General features: G+C 44.5%; 1 protein-coding gene across 6 annotated transcripts in view; it reads left to right on the top strand.

The window, feature by feature from the left end:
• The first annotated feature begins 310 nt into the window (after positions 1 to 310).
• The window catches only part of GREB1L (GREB1 like retinoic acid receptor coactivator), a 169947-nt gene continuing 147255 nt past the window's right edge, over positions 311 to 23002 (top strand). For 3 of the 6 annotated variants that reach the window (XM_077352634.1, XM_077352633.1, XM_077352630.1), the window contains exon 1: positions 878 to 1043. The gene's annotated coding sequence lies outside the window, so the exon portion shown is untranslated. Of the gene's footprint in view, positions 445 to 877; positions 1044 to 23002 lie in introns of those variants that run through there. The other 3 variants (XM_077352631.1, XM_077352632.1, XM_077352635.1) reach the window with 3 other exon arrangements.

Here is a 23002-nt window from a genome sequence, read left to right as displayed (position 1 = left end):
ACTCTGCCGGCTGCCTGTTTAAATTTGCTCTCCTTAGGCCACCCAGCCTGGCAACTGCCAGTGAGACGCGGCTGTGTCACAAGAGCTGCTTGATGTAGATGTCAGCTCCTTGCCACAAGGAGAGAAAGGAGGCAGGGGATAAACCCTGGGATATCTCAATCGCCAAGGGTATGGGGCATCTCCTTTTGGAAGGACAAGCGGGTGGGGGTGGAGGTGGGTGGTCCAAGGGACCAAATGCAAAAGGCAGCTCCCTGGGGTTTATCTCCCCGCTGGCACCTCCACCACCTCCTCTTGGCTCTGCCAGTACTTTGTTTTCTTGCAGGCCTGCAATTCGGTGCCTGCATGCTCAGGAACAGGGCGGCGGCGGCGGGAGTTGCTTCCAGACCAGCGAGCACAGGGGTCGGGGCTGTAATGCCAGGCATTGCCTTTGAAATCCTTTGAAAGGTGCGTATTGGAGAGGAGCATGAAGTGACGATTCTGATCCGTTAGTTTCTCAGTGTGGAATCTGGGATGGGAGCGCGTTCCGGATTGTAACGGATATGTGGAGAACAAGTTGTACTCTTGTGCTTGCGGGCAAGCATACTCGCGCACACCTTCATCGCCGTCGGTTGTGCGTGGGCGCAATATCGGCAGCAAAGAGCCCCTTCTTGTCGCTTGACGATCAGGGCCAAGGAGGATTTCCACGCGCCCCCCACCCCCCGGCCCCGGGAGCCGCCCGGGCTCTGCGTCGCGAGCAGCCGTCGATCTGAAGCCCGAGCCCGCGGCTCCAGTCCCGAGGGCTCCCCCTCCCCGCGCCCTCCTCCTCCTCCTCCTCCTCTCCTCCTCCCACGGGCCGAGCGGGAGAAGCGTCGCCCCCGAAGCCCGCCCCTGTCTCCTCCCCTCTCCGTCTCCTGCAGCCCAGCGCCTCGGAGACAGCGGCAGAGAGCGGCGGCGGTCGCCTTCGGAGACTTTCCTGGAGCAGCTGTTCGGGGGGGCGGGGAGCCAGCGGAGCCACGGAGCCGGCGGGGTCTCGCCGCCCGGCCGCCTTCCCCGCTCTGCGCACGGTAAGCCGCGGCCCTTCCCTTCTCGCGCGGGCCAGGGGGAGGCAGCGCGGCGGGGCGGGGGCGGCGGGGGCGGCGTGGCTGGCCCTCGCTCTCCGCGACCCCGGCAGCGCAGGCCGGAGCGGGCGGCGGGCAGGCAGGCAGGCAGGCGGCTGCTGGAGGGAAGGTGGAGGGCTTGCCCGGGGACCTGGACTCGCCTTGCGGGGAGCGTCCCTGCCTGCCTGCCTGCCTGCCTGCCTGCCTGCCTGCCTGCCTTTCTTTCAGCGCCGCTCCCACTGCCAGAGGCGCCCACTTCCCCCACTGGGAGCGGCGCCCAAACGGGCTCGTGGGGCGCCCCTGGGAACGGCTGCAGGGGGGCGCGGGGGGGTCCGTAGCCTTGGCTCTCCCCCGGCGCGGGCGGCCCGGCCCCCTTGCTAGGCCACCCAGCTGCCCATAGGCGGCTTCGCCGAGCGGGGGTTGCCGCTGGCCGCGGGAGTTGTCAGTCCGCTGAGAGCCCGGGCCGGGGGAAGCCGTCGATGGGGAAGGAAGGCATGGCTCGCGTGCCTTCCGGGGGGGGGGGGCGAGCCGTGCCCTGCTCTGCCCTGCCCCGCTCTTGCCAGGGGATTTGGGTGTTCCCACAAAGTTTGGGGGCATCATTTACAGATGGGCCGCTGTGGTGACAGTTGGCGCTGGCAGGAGCTCCCCTCCGAGGTGGAATAAACAAAAGGCGCGGAGTAGAAATGCAGGGCGCCGGGGGGGGGGGAGGGGGGCAGTGTTTTCCTTGCGAGGGCTTGCCCGCGAAGACGCTTTGGGCTGACGCTTCTGTCCCCGGCTCCCTTATCCGTAGCGGCGAACCGGGACTGCACCGAGGAGCTTATTTCCCTTGCAGGACGTGGCAAATACAGCAAATGTGGGAAGGGGGAAAAAAGTATTTTATCTTGCAAAACGTCACAATTCTGCCCTCTGCTACACGGGAGGGAAGGGAAAACAGGCTACATTTGAAGTATTTGTGATTGTGGTTTCTATCCACGTCTCTGTCGTTGGCATATCTTTTTCTAAGAAGTGGGCCCTGAAAGTTTCTAGCATAATAAAAGTACACTTAAACATACACCAATCCTGCAAATGGAAGTCAGTAATTTTTGCAATACAAACCTAAGCATGTTTGTTGATGAGACTGCCTGGACTCAATGGAATTTACTCCTGAGTAACTGGGTTTAGGACTGGAGGTAAGCAGCCAAACCGTATGCATCCTTTATTAGGAAGCAAAGAAGAAGTAAATACCGCTGAGTGTGGCTGGGCTTAATTTCAAACAAGCAAACACATGTACTTAGAATTATGTTGACTGTACTAAAAGTAGCATCCTATGGCTGTTTGGGAATAAATTGGTCTCTATGCATAGGATTGAAAAGTAGGATTTGAGACACTTTGCACAGAAAGTTGACCTTAAAATGGTGGGCTTAGGTATCACAACCTGAGGTCACAATTTTAAACATTCCTCCATGGGATTTATTTTGCATGTAATAAAATGTAGCTTACTTGTATTTAAATGTATGGATGCCATCAAGAAGGTGAATTGGAACTGAATATACATAATACAGATAAGACATATTTTTGACCCCTTATCTGACGAGCCACTGCCTTATGTCTCTGATATAGGTCCTTGCACTTGACCTGTTTAGAGGTAACTCATTGGACAGTAACAGGCTTACTGGGTTGAAGGGCAGGTAAACAGTTCATGCATGAAGGTTTTTCCCTTCATCTGAAAATTCTGCATAATGGAAACCACAGGTTGTACGCAGTGCCATCCTAAGCAAACTTGTGTCCTTCTAAGCCACTGACTTCAGTGACCAAGAATGGTATAACTCTGTTTGGGCTGGCATCTTATCCAGTTGCATGGATGCTTATGGGACACAAGGCTTTAGTGTAGGAGTTGGGATGAAATGTTTGTGTTTTGTCATCCATTGTAGCAAAAACACAAGACACAGAGTTACTTTTCAAATTATCTTCATGTCTTAATTTTTCTCCACAAAGGAGAACATTTACCCCCTTTTGAGGTGTTTGTTGGTTGTGACAAAAAGGTATGACTGCGTGCAGCCCATAAACTGAAGTTAAAGATAACAGAACTTTAACAACTTCATTCAGTTAGGTGCCTCTGGTCTGCATTACAAATAATTCTGCTGATGTTGAAGCAGAAATGCTACATGCTTTGGTGGCTGCATTTTAAAAATGATTGCAATTGCAAATGGGGTGTGCTTTGTTACAGTATTGCTTAAAATTCCAGTGCACTTCATGTTCTGTTTGACTATCCCATCTGGGTCTGAAAATTTCTGCTGTAGTCTTCACATACATCCAACTGCAGGGTTTGTTTTGGTTTTAGGTAAGGTTTTTCCTTTGGGGTGGGGGAGTTGTTCTCCAATAGAATAAAAACAGTCAGCTGGTTGAGGGGAACTGCCAGTGTGGGTGCACAGGCGTTTTCAGTGCGAATTGTGCAGTAGAGACTGCTTGAGGATGGCTGGTTCTTTGTCCCTGCGTTTAGCTCAAGCACCATTATATCCAATACAGAGGTCACCAGAGCAGGGGGAGAGCAAATCCACACACAATAAAAGGTATCCAGCAGTTCCAGGAAATATGTGGACTTGTCTGCTGACCTAGATGCTTAGATATATTAATGATGGATTACACACAAACATGTGTCCACACTGTATAAACATGAAAGGAACTTTGTAAAGCTCATGCTTCCTTAATTACTGATAATTATTGTGTTGGGAATTGATATAGTTGACCTTGAAATTGCCAGTTGGTTTGTCAAATAAATAATTTGAAGATGACATAATTTTATCGTGTCCCCTGCATGTAATCTTTAACTTGAATGGAATTGGATTTGAAGGGCATTTAAAAATCAAATTTCACAGAAATATTGGATAATAATAAAACACTGGGTTATGACCCCAACTTGAATGCATGTCTTGTGTTTCCTGCGGTGGCTCCAGGAGTCATTTTTGTGGGGTCCCTAGCACCAGAATCAGTTTAAGGATTCGTGGGGCCTCAGCAGAGTACAATTATGGCAGGAGCAGCTAGATTAGGGAAAGAAGGGCCCCCCACAGTGGAAAGGGGTGTCACTCCAAATGTCTTTGAAGAGGGAAAAGTGGGGGAGGAGAAAGGCTGTGGCCCTGATTCAGGGGGCAAAGGTGCCATATGGGGCCCCTGAAAGTACAGGGACCATAGCATGTGCTACATGGATAAACTGGCCCTGGGTGGCTCTCTCCTGATGGAATGTTCTTTCTGAGAAGGTGAGGAAGGGTCCTGACATTTGATATTTTACAAATGGTGTTGTTCAGTATTACAGTATGTCATGCTGTAGACAGTTTTTTTGCTTGTATTGTTTTCTAGTACTCTAATCCTAGTACTGTTGCATTGTTTATTGAATATATTATGCTGTTTGATAGGAGACAATTGAAGGTTTTCTAAGATGTTTTGATTCTCAGCAAGAAAGCAGGGCTATAAGCAAATGAATGAATAAATATTTCAAATGTGTCTTTCGAAAGATCCAGGGATCTATGCTGGTACATAAGAAAAGAAAGCTATGCTGTTTGAGTAGGGCAAAGTATTTAAAAACAGGTCTGTTAAATAAGGAAACATGCATTATGTTGTGTGGTGTTGCATGCTCTCCTATCAATTGAATATGCTCAGAGCTTGTCCTTTTGAGGTATGCATTGTGCCCAGGTAAAGACAGGTACAATGAAAAATGACAGTTTCAACTGTTTTAAGGCCCCAAATGAACAGTACATTGGTATCCTCTCAAGATCAATTTGGAAACTCCAGCTAGTGCAGCTGAGCTATCATTGGGAGCTAGATGGAGCGCAACACTTCCCTCCTGCAGGTGCTTCACTGGCTGCCCAACTGAAGGTTTTAGCTATCACATACAAATATCTTCATGGCCTTAGACTCTCATAGACTGCCACTCCTCCTATATTCCATCATGACAGCTTCACTCATCATCGGAGATGGGTTTTCTGTAGGCGCCAACCTACAAATAGGCCAAATCAACAATTGCTTGTACACATACCTTCTCCATTGTGACCCCCATGTAATGGGATGGCCTGCTAAAGGAGGCCAGGAAGTCTTCCACTTTTTCAAGAAGCTATGCAAAACTATGCAATACTAATTCAGGTATTAGGCCCAAATGTTTGTTTTTTACTCAGTTACATGTCTTGATAATTTCCAAGTAGGGATGGGCGCAGACTGGAAAATTCTGGTTAGGTTCAGGATTCAGGTTGTTTGTGAACTAACCCCCCTGAAATGAACCAATCCAGTTCAGCCTGGACCAGTTGTTGCTACCTAGAAGTGTGTGCGTGGGTGAATGAAATGGCATGCTAAAATGGACTGTGCAGGAGATTTCAGTGACAATTTTTACTCCCTCCCATTTGGAAGCGGGGGTGGAACAAAATTGATGGTCAAAATGGCTTGCGGCCATTTGGGGCTGGCAACAGGGTTAATATGTCTCACAGATGTCAAATGAAATGGCTTAAGGTGCATGTACCCATCTGCTGTCAGCCTAAAATGGCCACTTGTGAAACCTTCAAACCAAACTGGATGAATGACCCTTGGGGGAGGCACAAACTGGTTCATTTTCAGGGGAAAATTTGGTTTGTGCCCATCCCTATTTCCAAATTGCCCTGTTGTCATGAGCTTTATATGGGACTGTCATTGAAGACGACATGTCTGAAACCCTCAAGTGTCAGGAGTTGGCAGCATGAAGCACAGAATATCTGTGCTGAAACATTTTCATTGTTTTCTGGTTAATTCCCAGAAACGATTTGAAGCACTGTTTTTGGACACTTAAATGCCTAAATCTTGAAAAATGTTTCTTCCCTCGCATTGGTGCTTAAGTAACTGGCCAGGGAGTGGACCTGAAATTGTATGTAAGCCCTGCATCTGCTGTATACTTTTGCTGTCTGTTCACCATGGCTTCTGACCTAACAGAATCTTGATTTGTTGATTTAAGAGTTGACAGCTTCATTATAACTCAGTGTTATGAGTCATATACTTTTTAAAAAGCTAGCTTAAGATAATTAATGTCCTATAAGTTTATTAAAGATTTAGGGAAGTCATAATTAAATTATTATGATACAGATGAGTTCATTTTTACTTTAATGCGTTTGTGCTACCAAGTTACAATGTATAAATATGCAGAATGTGAAGTGCTATATTGTGAAAATATGTCAACCATGTCTGCAAGACTTGATGCATGTTATACAGCAATGTTATAGCTACACTATAACGGGGGAAGGAAAAGCTGTGTAGAAGTGGACCCAATTTTGTGCTCTGCTTGAATGTCTTGCCTTTCTTCATGTATCATGCAATTGCGTGTGTTCTCTTCTCACCTGTTGGTAAGAAAGACCTGTGTGTCCAGCTGTGGGTCAATTTAAAATGTTGATAGCTGTTCAGACATGAGGAACTGAATGACAGTAGTGGCAACATGTATGGGTATCATGTGTGGGTGTATAAATATGGAATGGTAGTGCCTCATACTTGGGACTGGCACATGTAGGTGTAGTTGTAGATTTTCCAGGAAAATTTGAATTGGAAATTTCCCCCCAAAAAACTTTCTAGTGCAGATTTAAATAAATAAATAATTTAAAATGTTAACAGCATTTAAGTAATTCAAGTAAATTTAAGTAATATAAAAAGAAAGCAAATATACTATTAAGTCTAGGCTTTGTTCATACCTCACGCCCCACACATCATGACTGATTTGCATCCCTAACACAGACTATATATATATGGGGGTGGAAAATTTTCCATGTAAAAATACATTGTTGTATGTGGACTTCAAGTAAAGTTCAGCACTGGCCACAATCCCGTTTACAGTATAAGTCCATGCAGAATTAATCAAATCTAAAATGTATTTTGACGGGAGTAGCTCACCATAGGACTGTACTGCTAATCAAGTGATTGGCAGAAGGACGTAGAGCGGGGGGATCCCAGTGTGGTGTCCTGGTGCCTGCCAACACCTTTTCTGATGCCCACCAAGTGTTTTTAGGAAATGGGTAAGGCCAGCTTGGTGTAGTGGTTAAGAGCGGCAGCCTCTAAACTGGCTAGCTGGGTTTGATTCCCTGCTCCTCTTCCATATGCAGCCTTCCAGGTGACCTTGGGCTAGTCACATTCCTGTTAGGGCATTTATCACAGAGTAGTTTTGTGATAGCTCACTCAGTTTCACCTACCTTGTGGGGTGTCCATTGTGGAGAGAGGAAAGCAAAGCGATTGGAAACGGCTTTGAGACTCCTTCAGGTATTGAAAAGCAGGCTATAAAAGCCAACTCCTCTGGGTAGAACTTTGCCCAGCATGGCTTCTGACTGCTTTGGACGCAGCTGCCTTGTCAGTACAAGGATCTACACAGTATTACTTAAGCTGTGGCAATGATCTTGCTGCTGGTTTTGCCTGCTGCAGCAGCCCATTTTCTTCAGCGTGCCAAAATTCTGTGTCAAAATTCCAGGTGTGCCCATAGGCTCAAAGATGTCGGGGACCCCTGATAACAGAGAGATCCTGACACATGGTGGAGCCCTAAGCAAAGTTGTACTTTTCTAAACTCATTGATTTCTATGGATCTGGAAAAAATATATCTCTGTTCAGGATTGCTCTATTAGCTAATCAACAACAATTCCTGTTTCTGAAGCTAAATTTTGGCAAGTAGAAGAAGAAAAGAAAGTTTCTATACTTTGCTCTACCCCAATGAGTCTCTATTACAGTCACTTTCCCTTCCCCTCCGCTTGTGAGGTAGGTGGGGCTGAGAGAGTTCTGAGAGAATTGTGACTGGCCCAAGGTCACTCAGTAGGCTTCATGTGGAAGAATCAAACTTGACTCTCCAGATTAGAGTCTGCTGCTCTGACCCACTAATTAATTTACCATGCTAGTTGGTAAATTACTGAAGCTGCTAGCAACAAGCCCCTTTAGGTAGGCATTTGCTGTTTCATGAGAAGTCAGACATCCCTTGTAATTTCTTCATAGCTCTGAACTGTAAGTGATACGTGAAAACACTGAAAAGTCATCCCAATGAGACCTTGTGATTGATTTGATTGATGGCTTGTGGCGGGTTACAACAATTCTTTAAAAATCCCCAATGAAAGCACTCGTGTTTACCTTTTGAGGTTCCTGTAGAATAATTTTATACAAACCATCCCAGACCGTTGATTTTGATATTGAACAATAACTACCTTGGAAAATCACACTAGGCATGTCACTTTTAAAACATGATCCCTTCATCAAATCATTTCTGGTCAATTAAACTTGCATATTCATACAATCATATTTTCTGATTAGGAAAACATGCTTTTTGTTATTTCAAGGCATTACCATGAAGTAACTGAAGCGTAGATTTTCAAGATGGGAGAAAAATATGATATAAATGTGACCTTTCTCCAGAAACCAAACTCACTGCCTGGCAGCAGCAGCCTTCGTGACCCAAGGGGGGTTGCAGCATTAGGAAGATTGAGACCCACTGGATTAGACAAAATAGGGGCTTCTTGGTGGTGGCACTGACACTATGGAACTCTCTCCCCAGGGATGTTCATTTGCCTCCTTTCATCTTCTGCCACTGGATGAGGATTCCTTTGTTCCATCTGGTGTTCCCTTAGTGACTCTTCTTTCCTGCTCTATGTTTTAATTACTGTTTGGTGTGCTTTTAATATGTAATTTAAAATATTTTTTGCAGTGTTCTGCTGTAACTGTTAGCTGCCCTGGTGGCTCTTGTTGGTAGAAAGGCAGAATACAATTTTTTGCAAATAACGTGCAAGGCAGTTAAAATGCAATTGTAAATTAACTTTCTTGCATAATCATCAATTAATTCAGTGAACTGGTGTAAATGTATTTAAAACCGCCTTTCTGTTTTTTAATTAACTGAACAGCAGGAGAAAGGATGCCAAATATTTTAAACGCACGTGTAAATTTGAGCATACTTGAAAAATTCTCTCTTCTTTAGTTGAGTACTTTGTCTTTTGAACTGTTCCCTAATAGTGCTGAGAAGGGAGACTAGACTTGGCAAATGCAGACCATGGGCCCTTTAGAACTTCTTGTATGGGGGGGGGGGTTACTGGGGAGCTTCCTGTTGCTCTGCTCTTTATGACTTGAGGAGTTCCTCTTACCTGGCAGAGGTTTGGAAGTTCTGAGTCTTGGCAGCAGTGACAACTGTGTGATGAAGTGTTGCTGAAAATCACAAATGATACTGCTCTGTAGGAGTCTTTAATATATGGGCCTTGCAGTGAGCACTGTAGTGTCCACTTATAATAAAGATAAAGAAGTTAATTTGATGAGTCTGGTGAAACTGATTTGATTACACAATACAAGTTTGTTTATGCTTAAAAATGTGTGCATACATTTAATCTCAGTGGTTGATCTCTGTTCCCATTACACTGCAAAAAGATGTAATGCATGTCTCTTCAACTGGCCATATATTACCCAAAATATGGAGATTGTGTTTCTTATATTTGTTTTAAATCACGGGAGAGGCAGAGACCATCTTCCTACTTTGGGAGTGGTAGAAATGGGCTTGTGTGTTGTTGGCCCAGATTTAGACATTTACCTGGTGGTAGTTTTTAAGAGTTTATTTCCTTTTTTGTATACCACACTTTCATTCAGTTTTTAAGTCCAATTTATTTTTCATTAGATAGATCAGTGAGCTGCAGAGAAAGAATGATTTTTTCCTGGTACTGCGAGGGCAAAAGCTGTTGCAGAAATCATTTCTATGACTGGTTATTTTAGTGCACGCATTTGCAGAGAACGCTGTGTCTTGGAGCTGAATTCAGCTGTCTGTCTCCTTGGCACAGCTTGTAACCAGGAACACATTCTACCAGTTCTTTGAAGAGAGAACATTGGTTTCTGAGTGCAATTCAGGAATTTGGTTTCTTTCTTTTCCCCCAGAAAGCTCTCAGTGATTGATTGTGACTCTCTGCAGCTCCACCCCCTCCTTGTATTGAGGACAACTAAAACTCTCCCATTAATGTGTAGGGCTTCTGGAGAACTGGCTGGCAGAGCTTTCCTGGCCTTGGGCTCTGAAACTGTCTTTGTGTATGTTAGTCCATTTTAGTCTGGAGGCTGCCTAGCATGTGGGACATGGTGAAAAAGTTGGCTTTGCTGAAGTGGGTGCAATATCTCTTGCATATAGTGCAGCAATTTGTATCTGAGTGATTTTAGTAAAGGTATTGTTGGTAGAGTTACTTTAGGGAAAGGAAGTTGCTTTGCTCGCTTCTTTGAGCAATTGTTGCAAAGACACTGACACTCTTCCTGGTCATTACCTTCTTTCATAAGCAGAGCACCTGTTGAACTTCCCCCATTTTCCCTTCAAAAATCTTTTAGAGCAGGGGTAGTCAACCTGTGGTCCTCCAGATGTTCATGGACTACAATTCCCATGAGCCACTGGCAGCAAATGCTGGCAGGGGCTCATGGGAATTGTAGTCCATGAAAATCTGGAGGACCACAGGTTGATTACCCCTGTTTTAGAGGCATGGTTAAGGCCACATTATTCATTTAATTAATTTATTATATGCTGGTGCCAGCATGCTGGCTCTCTGAGGGGTGCAAAAATAAAAAAACCCAAATCTTTAACCGCTCCAAGCGGAGTGGATTAAATAATTCGTTAAGGGCACCAAAGGTGGGCCCTGTCCGTGATGAGGAAGGATGCCCATAGGCCCCTTCCCCAGGATTGACAATCGGGGGGCCCAATCGGCAGGTGCCCAATCGGCACAGCGCAGCTCGCAATTGGTCCCTTGGCGCCAGACTGACTAATCGCGCCTCCCAATCCGCCCACCTTCCTCCTCGCCTGCGGCCACCCGCCCACCACCATTGCTTGACTTGCCTCCGCAACGCCTCGCCGCCACGCTGCGGCCTCGCCTACTCGCCGCTGCCTGCCAACTATGCTCCACATGGGCCCAGCTCGCCCACGCCACGGGGGGGCCACCATCCGTGTCCAGCCGCGCCGCGCCGCGCCCACATCGCCTCCCCCACGGAGGTTGCAGATTCGCCACTACGCCGCGGCCTCACCTCCTCGCCTCGCCCGCATCACCACAACCCTCTGCACGCCCCCATGCCGCCTGCGGGGGCCCGCAAAAGCCACGGGGCCCGCACAAACCACGCGCTGCTGCTCCGCCCTGCCCCACGGCCGCACTGGTCCCACTCACTTTCAAGTCCCGCTAGTGCCTGCTGCATTAAGACTTCAGCCCGCTGCATTAAGACAATAAAAGCAATCCCCACCTTAGAACTTTAACGCTAAACATCATCCTCTCCCCCACATTCAACAAGCAACCTGCCCCCTGCCTCTGGGAAATTAAGGGGAAAATAGCCTGCTGTCCTGGCTAAACTGAGGAGGGGCCCCTGATCTTGATTATCCTTGCCTCAACCAAATGCCTGGAAGAAGAGCCCTTACAGGCCCTGTAGAAGTTCTGTTAGGGCCTTTAGCTCATTCCACGAGGACAGGGCAAGGTCCGAAAAGGCCCTGGACAAGGCCAGGCATACTTATTGTGGGTTGGGTACCAATAACAGATTTCCAACTGCAGAGCGCAAGGCCGCATGGGAGGCATAAGGAGATAGGTGGTCTCTCAAATATGTGGGGCCCTTGAAGGTTAATATCAAAACCTTGAACTTGATCTGAGACACAACTGACAATCAATGCAGCTGCCTCAGCACCAACTGGATATGGGCCCTCCAAGGTGTTCCAGTGAGGACTCTAGCAGCTGCATCATGTACCAGTTGCAATTTCTGGATCAAGGACAAGGGAAAGCCTGTGGAGAGTGAGTTGCAGAAGTCAATGTTGGAGGTGATTGTCACATGGATTACTGTGGCTAGGTGCTCCAAAGACAGGTAGGGTGCTAGTAGTCTTGCTTGGCATAGGCTACTCTTGTGACCTGTGCCTCCATCTATAGGGAGGCATCAAGGATCAACCCCAAATTACTGGCAGATGGCGAGTGGTTAAGTTGCACCCTGGCCTGGCAGGGTAAATGCACTTCCATATCTGCCTTCCCTCCTCCCCAGCCACAGGACCACTGTCTTGAAGGGGTTGAGTTTCAGGTGACTCTGCTCCAACCATCCAGCTATGGCTTCAAAACATCTGGTAAATATTTCGGGAGGGGGGGAGGAGTCCATCAGGAGATAGAGCTGGTTGTAAACTGTATATTAGTGACGACCCAGCCCAAAACCGAATCAGCCGTCCCAGAGGGCGCATAAAGATGTTAAATTGATTTGGTCTGGCTTTTAGTCTCTAAAGTTAAGATGATAAATACTTCTGTGTTTTACTATGTTGTATTGTGTCTTCGTGTGTTATGCGCACCCTGAAGTTTCAGGATTTTGTTGGTCACAAATCAACTGAACAAAGAAAACTGTCATCCCCTTTTATTTTCAGGCAGACCTTGTTATCCTGTTCACCAACATACTAGCTGTTAAGAAATCAGGACTCATAAGCTGAGTACAATTGAAAGTAGCTTTTATGTGATTTCTGCTGCTGATGTCATCCAAAAAGGGATAAGGGTTTGTCTCTAGAAGTAAAGGTATTTGGGGGAAAGGCAACATTAAAAAACAACTTTGAACCATGTGGTGCTCTAGGGTAACCAAGTGAATCATTCTGATGATTTTCCCTAAAGAGAAACTATATGCAGAATTTTGAATCCACAATAAAAGTGTGGGTTTTTTGTTTTAAAAATTTTGAAGGCTGCATGTACAGTAATAATAATAATTATTATAATTATAATTGTTATTTAGATTTATAACCTGCCCTTTATCTGAACAGCTCAGGGAGGATAACAGCAGGTTTTAAAAACAATCATGGAATATATTCATTATAATTTTAAAAAAATTTTAAAAATTCGTTAAAAGCTTCTTCTCCATTGGTTAGATTGTTTCCTGCGGGTGCTTAAGTGGTGTTAGATAGTTTGTTTTCTTTTTCCTCTTTTGGAGAGATGGAATTATCAGAAAGTTTGGGCTAAAAAAATACCTACGGTAGTTGTCAGGCTGGATCTCAAGACAGCCTACTGCTTCTTGAACAAACCCCATCCTGTCTCCTCAACTTTTAAAAACAGTCCATGGGAGCAGCTGGAGGAAGGAGTTGTCCTTAAGGTCCTTGCTTTGAGCAGCCAGGCTGGTCCTGTTACCAGGCGAGAAACTCAAGGATATGAAATTGTGTTAGTGCTTCTTTTGAAGTAATATTATCTAGTCTGGTAACTAATACAGAGATTCTCATGTACATCAAGATGAATACTGTTGCGCCCAAAAATCTCTGCAAAATTGCTAAAGAACTGGTTAATGGAGGGTAGTTTTATGGTTTTACGATTATTACTATTTGGTATTTTATTCATGTTTATTCAATTTGTGAAAGGCACCTCAGAAATGATAGTGGAGTCTTCTGAAAGGTTGAATTAGCCTAGAGGAGGGGTCCAAATTCAAAAGGTATGGGGAACACTGAGGGGCTTTTTGCACGCCTTCAAAATAGCACAATGGTTGCCAATTGAAAACGCTACTGATTTGCTGTTTTGCACAAAGTTGTCGACAATCTGCCACACACCTGAAACCAATCTGCAAAAAGCGCTTCCTTGTAGCGCTTTCAGGGAAATCGCCAAAAGTGGATTCACCCTCCGGAAAGCGATACACTCCTGCAACCAATCTGCAACACTAGCGAAAAAGACCTGTGCGTTAACATTGTTGCGGTTTCTTCAAAGTCCCTCCTCCTGAGCCTGTCCTCCAAACTTCCGGCGAACTGTTCGCCATTTTTTTTTCTCCGAGCGAGCGGGGATAACGCACCAGCGAGCCTCTTTCAGTTTAGAGGCTTCCCTGGCTTCAGTCCCTCCCCTTCAGTCACTAAGCACACACATTTTACACATTCATTCAGCCGAAAATCGGGCCCGTGAGAGGGGGGGAGGGGGGATTTTTTTTTTCACTCGGAGGCAGCGTGGCAACGATCAAATGACAGCTCAAACAGAGGCTTCCCTGGCTTCAGTCCCTCCCCTTCAGTCACTAAGCACACACATTTTACACATTCATTCAGCCGAAAATCGGGCCCGTGAGAGGGGGGGGAGGGGGGATTTTTTTTTTCACTCGGAGGCAGCGTGGCAACGATCAAATGACAGCTCAAACAGAGGCTTCCCCGGCTTCAGTCCCTCCCCTTCAGTCACTAAGCACACTTCAGTCACTAAGCACACTACTAAGCAGTCACTTTATTTTTTACACAGTCATTCAGCCGAAAATCGGGCCCGTGAGGGGGGGGGTTCACTCAGAGGCAGCGTGGCAACGATCAAACGACAGCTCAAACACCCCAGGCAGCTGGATGGGTCTCTCCGTTGCAACGAATCTACACAGATTCGTTACAATGGGTGTTTTTTTTTTTTTAACTTTCTTAAAGGGAAAGGGGCTGTTTGGGAGCATGCTAACGGCTGCCCATTGGCTGCTTGACGGCCAGGGGCGGGACGAGCTCGGCAATAGCGCTTCCTTTCTAGCGATTTCTGCCGAGACCGGAAGCCTGTGGGAAACGCTACAAAACGCAACTGGATTCCACTACAAAGGCAGGTATGCATAACGACGAATTCCACTATTTTAAATGGCGATTTTTCATTCAGTGACCAATTTGCTACAAAGATCCCGGTACATAAAGCCCCTGACTTTGCGACTTTTCCTCAAAAAGAAAAAAAATTGCCAGTATGTATATGCATACATGGTATTTCAAACATTTCTGTCCCACACTTTCCTGAAACTCCGTTCTGGGCAGTGACCAACGGACAGGCTGATTCCTTTTCATTGGACCCTCATGGAAAGATGGGATGCTAATAAGTGGGCAGAGCTCTAAGGGGCTCCAATTTGTGTTAGGAGAAGTAGTCATTCAAATGTGGTCATGACTGGCCTTGATCATCCTCTCCTGGAACCCAGAAACAAATTGCTAAGCAGTGTAGTACCAGTGTGTAATGTGATCCCATCTGTTCATCTTTATAAGCAGGTAGGCACCAGTTGCAGCTTCTGAATCAAGGGCAATCCCACATAGAACTCAGTGTATCAATCTAGTTGTGAATTAGATCAAGATGGCTAGCCATGTTTGTCGGTCAGTAGCAGTGGAAAGGAGTAAGAGACCAGTAGCACCTTAAAGGCTAACAAAATGTTTTAGATGTAGAGAAGTGAGCAGTGACTCATGAAAGTAGATACTCTGACACTCTTACAATTTTATATAACTGTAAATTGTAATTGTAAGTGGCACCATGATATTTATTACATTAACTTTCTCTAAAGCTGATATTCCATGCTTGAATATTTTTTCACCTTGTCAGGTTTTTGGAATCCTTCATATGTCACAAAAGACAGAAGCTTTGCAGGAGAAGCTTTTCCTGGCATAAATGCAAGGATTTGGGGAAAGGACTTACCCCAGTAATTTTTCTGTACCGGACTTCCATAAGAGGCAGAGGAACTCAGCGGGGTGGGGTTGGGGAGGGGCTGTATGTGACCTTGCACAATGCCAAGAAAACAAGGCTTTCCATTCTGTTTACAAGCTTTTTCTTCCCTTTTTGGAAAGGCAGCACTGCTATACTTACACTTCTTTGGTTCTGGTCAGCTCCTTTGGTTTTAAAACTAGGTCTCTTATTTATTCCTTCCATAAGAAATTTATTAGGGTCTGCAGGAAAGAGGGAAACAACTGCTGCTGCTAGTTCAATAAAGGATTTGGGTAATTGCCCTTATGGGGGAGCCAGCATTTGAGAGTGGGAGTATTACACCTACACCTTTTGGTACTAATGGCCTCTTGAGAAAATTAAAGAAGCAAATGTGTCTTTAATGCTGCAGTCCTAGGTGCCGTTTTGTGAAGTTGCTATTTGCATGTTCAGTCTGTAGTCATCAGCCTCTTCTATCTTCATCCTCTTAGTGAGAAGGTACGTGTGTGTGTGTATGTGGGAACAGGATTCTAGTTGAAGCACACATCTTTATTTTATTTTATTTTATGTATGTATGTATGTATGTATGTATGTATGTATGTATGTATGTATGTATGTATATATATATATATGTATATATATATATATGTATATATGTATATATGTATATATATATGTATATATATATGTTCTTCCAGACTCAAGGCAGTTTGTCAGCAGAATTTGCCTGTAGGGTTAGGGAAAGGGGAGAGAAATAGGACTGAGTAAGACTGAATACAAAGCTCCGATAACCTCTATTCCTTTCTCTTCAGTTGCCTGCCCCTCCCATTTCAATGCAGATAGCAAGAGATGGATTATTGTGTACAACTTGGACTTTCTGGTTTCATCATTGGGGCAACTACTGTCCTCGTGATAGTTCTAAGTAGCACATATGAATGACCCACCCTCTTTGAAATCTTGCACCCTACCATCAGCTTAAGGGCTGGTACATATTAGCCCAGTTGTGGCCATACAATCTAGAATGCAAATGGCTGCTGTCCTGTGCTTTGGAGGGGGGCTGTGGTTCAGTGGTAGAGCATCTGCTTGTCCTAGCTTCAATCCGTGGCATCTCCAGTTTAAACAGGACCTTTACTCGAGATCATGGAGAGCCATTGCTGGTTAGGAAAACAGTGCTGACCTTGATGGACCAAAGGGCTCTTTCGGTATAAGGCAGTTTCATGTATCTCCCTGCCACCACTGGTAATGATGATCCCTATGTTGGGATAACCCAAGTGGTCTGAACATTACTGCCAGCTGTTTTTAAGAAACCTTGTTTAAATGAAAAATGCCATATGACTGGGTTGTAAGGCTGCCAAGCTGCTTCCTCTCCTCCTGCATAGACATATGTCCCTTTAACAGTTGCAGGATAGCAATTCAGCATCTGCAACTGATTCAGGAGAACAGCTGCAAGGTAAGTGAAGATGCAAGTGATGATAATAATAATAATGTGAACTAGGTGCTAAGTGAACAAACCGAATAAAATCAGGACTTGACATGGGCTGCAGAGATGTATCTTCATTATGGGTGTGTGAATTTCTGTCTGTATCTGTTAAAGTGACAGAGTCTCTGCAAGGGCGGAAACAATTGCAGCTCCCCTTGAGACTCAGGAGCTTTCGTGCATAGAAGATAGCAGCTATTGCAGCAGCTGTATCCTAGAAGGTGTGTTCAGTGTGGTTGAAATCTGGCACTCACATTTTGACAAAGAAGGAACAATGCCTAGCAGCATTAAATTGGACTGTAGTGTAAAAGACAGATAAGAAACACTCTCGAACCCTATTCATATATGACTGCAGAGTTACACCTTGTGTGACCTTTCTCAACTTTTTACCATTGAGAAACCTCTGAAACGTTCTTCAGGCTTCAAGAAACTCCAGAAGTGGCATGATCACGCAGAATATGGTTAGGAAACATATCTGTGTACATGCCCACCCAAGGCACCTCCTCTTCTCACTCCTCCAGGTCCATCATTGGCCATGGGGGGGGGGGCAGATTGACATGACCATATATGGTCATATCACCTAATAAATGTTTAATAATTAAAAATATATTAACATGGCCTTCCAGGGCCATTCTGAAACCCCTGTGAGAAAGCCTGCCATAGTGCTTCAGTAATACAACTAGATAGTGGGACCAAGTAGGAGAATGAATGTTATGGTTCCTTTTCACTCCAGTGTGTCTCCATTGGGGACCAGCTGATGCTCATGTGTGAAGGAACTATGGTTCTTCTGTCTGGATGCTTTCAGAGTGCTACAGAACATCACTGGAAAGCAGGTCAGCTGCCTCCACAGAAGTATATAGATCAAGCTGTTGTCAGCTGCTTGAAGGTACTTTTGTGGTTATTCAGTGACATATGTATTTAGAATACATATATACATAATAATATTGAGAGAGAAAAATGTTTGAATCATATGCTAAAACTCAGTGGTTCAACATTTATAGTTTGCCCATTGAAGTTTCTGCTACTAGGACATTTAGAGTATGATCTTTCTCATTCTCTTGGAATATCCAAGGTTTGTTTTGGGATTAGTTCAGAATGCCTTAATGAGCAGTGGTTAATTCCTCAAAAGGGTTAAAGTCCTTTGAGAATCCACACTTCTGCAACTTAAGGGATCCAATGTAGGAACTTAAGGGATCCAATGTAGGAACTGTTTCCATTACAATGGTAAGGAATTCACGCAGTATAATAACAGTAATTTAATATTACTGTTATGCAGTATAATATAATATTAAAAAGTAAAGGTAAAGGTATCCCCTGTGCAAGCACTAGGTCATATCTGACCCTTGGGGTGACGCCCTCTAGGGTTTTCATGGCAGACTCAATACTGGGTGGTTTGCCAGTGCCTTCCCCAGTCATTACCGTTTACCCCCTAGCAAGCTGGGTACTTATTTTACCGACCTCGGAAGGATGGAAGGCTGAGTCAACCTTGAGCCAGCTGCTGGGATTGAATTCCCAGCCTCATGGGCAGAACTTTCAGACTGCATGTTTGCTGCCTTACCACTCTGCGCCACAAGAGTATAATAACAGTAATATAATAATAATTATTTTATTTTGGGGTCTTTCTGGACTTGAGGAGACATGTGCTTGGCTTAGAGTATGTTCTGTTGTTTCACACAAGGATCGCCCCCACACACTATTTTTTCTTTAAAGCATTAGTGAGTCAGAGAGCATTAGTTCAGCAGTGGAATAGGCTGCCTAAGGAGGTGGTGAACTCCCCCTCACTGGCAATCTTTAAGCAAAGGTTGGATACACACTTTTCTTGGATGCTTTAGGATGCTTTGGGCTGATCCTGCGTTGAGCAGGGGGTTGGACTAGATGGCCTGTATGGCCCCTTCCAACTCTATGATTCTATGATTCTAAGATTATTATCCTCCACAGTTTATTGTATAAGGAATTCTTATCTATTTGCTGTGCAGCAGGGATTGCAGTATCCTGATTTCTTAATATAACTACAGACCCTTTTACAGATCCTAACTATGCAACCGAAATAAGTATGTTTAAGATTTCAGCTTTTGTTAATATATTGTTCTTTTCATCCATTATGTGGTAAGCGATCATATCAAGGCTGATCTTTCTTTATTATAATGCTAGAAAAAGGAACAGCTGCTTATCAGAGGCGTTGGGTTACATGTGTGACACTGAAGTGTGTGGGAGGCAAGTTGTCTCCAGCTCTTAATGACATAAAAAGAACATGAGGCTGAATAAATGGTTCAATGGTGGGATGAATTTAAAAACAATAAGGATTTTTTCTACAAAAAACATTTTAACTCCTACATATTAATTATGCCACTAATAATTAAGATGTGTAAAGGGGTTGAGTTAAGAGTAACTTTTACAGCTAAAAGTGGTTTTGTGTCACATAAAGGACATTTAATAGCCCAGTGGAATTTAAGGAACCTGCTTTTGACATTTAGTTACTGTTTATTTAAAAGCAGTTTGCTTTGCAGCATGGAAGTGCTGCTTTTAGAGGGAAAATAAGTCTGGAGAACTAGTTTGAGTCTTAGACTTTGTGTTGTAATGGTCTTCCATAATTGTTACTCCTGATTTTCTTTGGACTTGATCCACAAGGATTGGAATCAGTTTTGGCGGGGTTTGTCTACTTCGTGATTCCCCACTCCTCCACACGCAGCCAACTGGGTCACCTTAGGCTAGTCATAGTCCTGTTAGAACTATTTTCACCTAACAATCTTTTCAGAGCTCTCTCAGCCTCAACTACCACACGTTGAAGAGAGACAAAGGAAAGGCGATTGTAAGCTGCTTTGAGGCTTCCTCGGGTAGTGAAAAGCAGGGTATAAAAACCAACCCCTCCTTCTTTTTCGTCGTGTCTGCCCACTCTGTGAATTTTTACAGTTGTGGCATCAGTTTATTTTCTTCGAGATATGGCTTAAATCAGTGATCCCCAACCCCCAGTCTGGAGACCAATACCGGGCCGCTGACCAGTTGGTACTAAGCCGCAGCTCCTCCTCATCCTCCTCCCCAGCTTCTGCCTTGGGGGTGCCCTGCCACTCTGCTGCCAGCTCACCTTTGATGCTCTTCAGCAGCCGTCATGACAGGGACTCCCCTTCGGAGTGGCAGTGCACAGCTGCTGGCATCACCCCCCAGCGAGTGGCAGGAAGTCATGGGTGCTGGCGGGAAAGAAAGTGGAGCAGGGGCTCAGGCGGTGGTGGCGACGTCCCTTGGCAAAACAGTATCCCCCCCCCCGGGCCTCAGTAAAATATCGCATGGACTGGAGGCAAGGACCTGTATGACTGGCTCCACCTATGTGGTGCCAGGCCTTTAATCATTACAACAGTGCTGTGGAGCAAACCTGTGGGGCATTCCTCCACATGCAGCCAGCTGGATGACCTTGGGCTCACCATGGCACTGATAAAACTGTTCTGACCGAGCAGTAATATCAGGGCTCTCTCAGCCTCATCCACCTCCCAGGGTGTCTGTTGTGGGAAGAGGAAAGGGAAGGCGAATGTAAGCTGCTTTGAGCCTCCGTTGGGTAGAAAAAAGCGACATATAAGAACCAACTCTTCTTCTTCTTCTTCTTCTTCTTCTTCTTCTTCTTCTTCTTCTTCTTCTTCTTCTTCTTCTTCTTCTTCTTCTTCTTCTTCTTCTTCTTGGTGATAAGCAGCATTGCTACTCCCATGTGCCATTTGAAGACAATTTAATGTATTATTATTAGTAGTAATTTGTTATTATTACTACTAATTATTATTAATAGTTATTAGTAATTCTTCCAGCTGTATTACTCTAAAATGCAAATATACTTTTAAAAAAGATTAACCAACTTCTGCAGCAGTGAAGACATTTTGTGACCTACATGTGTGTTTTAAATAGCTCTTTGTATGGTTGCCGTCTTCCATACTGGAGTGTATAGGTGTCTTGCTCAAGCATTTGGCAAGAGCTCAAAAGAAGAGTCTCTACTTTGCATAAAGAAAGTTCCAGGTTATAATAATAATACTGATAACATTTTTAAACCCACCCTTCCCTGAAGGCTCCAGATGGGTAACAGCATATGTAATAACAATAAAAAAATACAATATTAACAAACATTAAAACCAACCCATTTCAGAGCCACCCTGTTATCTATCCTCTGACAGCAGGGATGATGTAAGGATACGTTTGCAGTATAGTGGTGGTTTGGCTGATGTTTGGAGCAGGGAGGCTAGAATTTTGATATTGTTCCTGACCTCAACCATAGGCTTGGCACAACAAAATCAGAGTCTAATAGCACCTTTAAGACCAACAAAGATTTATTCAAGGTGTCAGTTTTTGAGTGCACGCAGTCTTCCTCAGTCTAATGAACTGCCATCATAACAGTGGAAATATAAGGCAAAAGCTAATTATGTTAAATTAGGCTTAGCAGACAGCTATGTTTTACAGGCCCAGTGGAATTGGTTCTGTCCCTGGTATGTCCACTTAAAAGGACCAGAGATTACGTAATGTGACAGTCCTCAGTTTGACCATGGAGAACCAGTGCCAGTCTAAGTAGATGGTACTGACCATGTTAGACCAGTCTTTTGATTCAGTATAAGACAGCTTCATGTGTTCATCTATTGCTTTCAGTTTCTGTGCAGATGGATAAGTCATTCTAATGTTATTCTCACAAGCAGGCCTTGGAATTCATTCATGTAGCAGTGGTATACAGTTGCTGATGATCTGGATAAACACAGTGACCTGTCCCTTATGCCCTGATTTAATAAATAGTGTTACTGGTGATATTAATAATTGAAAACTTCTTCTAAAGGAGAAATTATAACCTTTCCCTGGAAATGTTCTGAAGGAAAGAGAATGTTTGGAACTTGGGCATGTCAGCAAATACATTGTTGTTTCCTTTCAGTTGGTTGACGGTATTATACTTTTACGACAGTTCAAAAAATTGCTTAGGTTAGCTTTTTGGAGCAAGTTCCAACTGAAACACAGCATCTACCTGTAAAAATAATGGTGTGTCAACAACTGAAAGATGTGGGAAAAGACATAAACTTCACTTGGGGTTGACGCTACAACTTTTGTCTTAACCTAAATGTAGCACTCAAAGAGAGAAGAACGGAGGGATTGAGTTTGACAGCCTGATTGTTAGGTAAGATTGTTTGTGCCCTGAACAAACTCCACTTTGTTGTTATTAGAATTGAGCCTAATAAACTGGATCAAGAAATTCATTAAACTTGCTTATATTTCCAGGAACTCTACAATTTTGGAAGTTAGTTTGGTAAAAACATGATTCACCACAGTTACTTTAATAGTAGTCCACACTGTCAGTATTTACCAGTATCAGGAAGTCCAGTTCTTTGTGGTTACCCACTTTATTTCCAGGATGATTGGAGCTGGGCCTTCAAGGTTTAGCATTCAGGAGCAGGGATGCTCTGGTCCAAAGGCTGTGGTCAAAACTTGATATCACATCTGTGTGGGGACAGCTTTAGAAATTTAGTTTTATCACATGGGCTTTGTTTGGGGACATACTGGCAATTAAGTAATGGATTTTGTATTAGTTGTTTCTTGAATATAAATAAATATTTTATTTATATACTGTCCTTTCCTGGTTGGCTCAGGGTGATTGACAAGAAACTTAAACAATTATTTACAATAAAAACCTTTTAACATCAATATAAAAACTGCCTCCTCTTATTATTTAACCCTATGAGGTTGAGGAGAGTTTGGAGGGGTGTTCTAGCTGTGTATGCATTTTTGGGCAGGGAAGCCGGCATCCCAAGGTATTGTTTCCTGAGTTCAACCCTAGGCCTGGCAGAACAGTTCCAATTTACAGGCCATCCAGAATTGTTTACAATCCTGAAGGGCCCTAATCTCCTCAGGCCGAGCATTCCACAAGTATGACCTTTTTGGTTTTGGTTGAGGCCAGTTTTAACTTTGGGTTTGGGGATCCAGCGTAGGTTTAGACTTGCTTGGTTTGAATGCATCTTAATATGATTCCTTTCCACCTACATCATTTGCAATTTATCTTTTGGAACGTTAATATTGCAATATCCACTACTAACCCAGAGAGAATTCCTACTGTAAATCTATAGACTGCCACTGTGGCAAGGATGAAGAGAAAGATAACATTCCAACTGATA

This window comes from Paroedura picta, chromosome 9 (assembly GCF_049243985.1).
Source record: "Paroedura picta isolate Pp20150507F chromosome 9, Ppicta_v3.0, whole genome shotgun sequence".
NCBI classification, from domain to species: domain Eukaryota; kingdom Metazoa; phylum Chordata; class Lepidosauria; order Squamata; family Gekkonidae; genus Paroedura; species Paroedura picta.
This window is presented reverse-complemented; position numbering and strand designations above follow the sequence as displayed.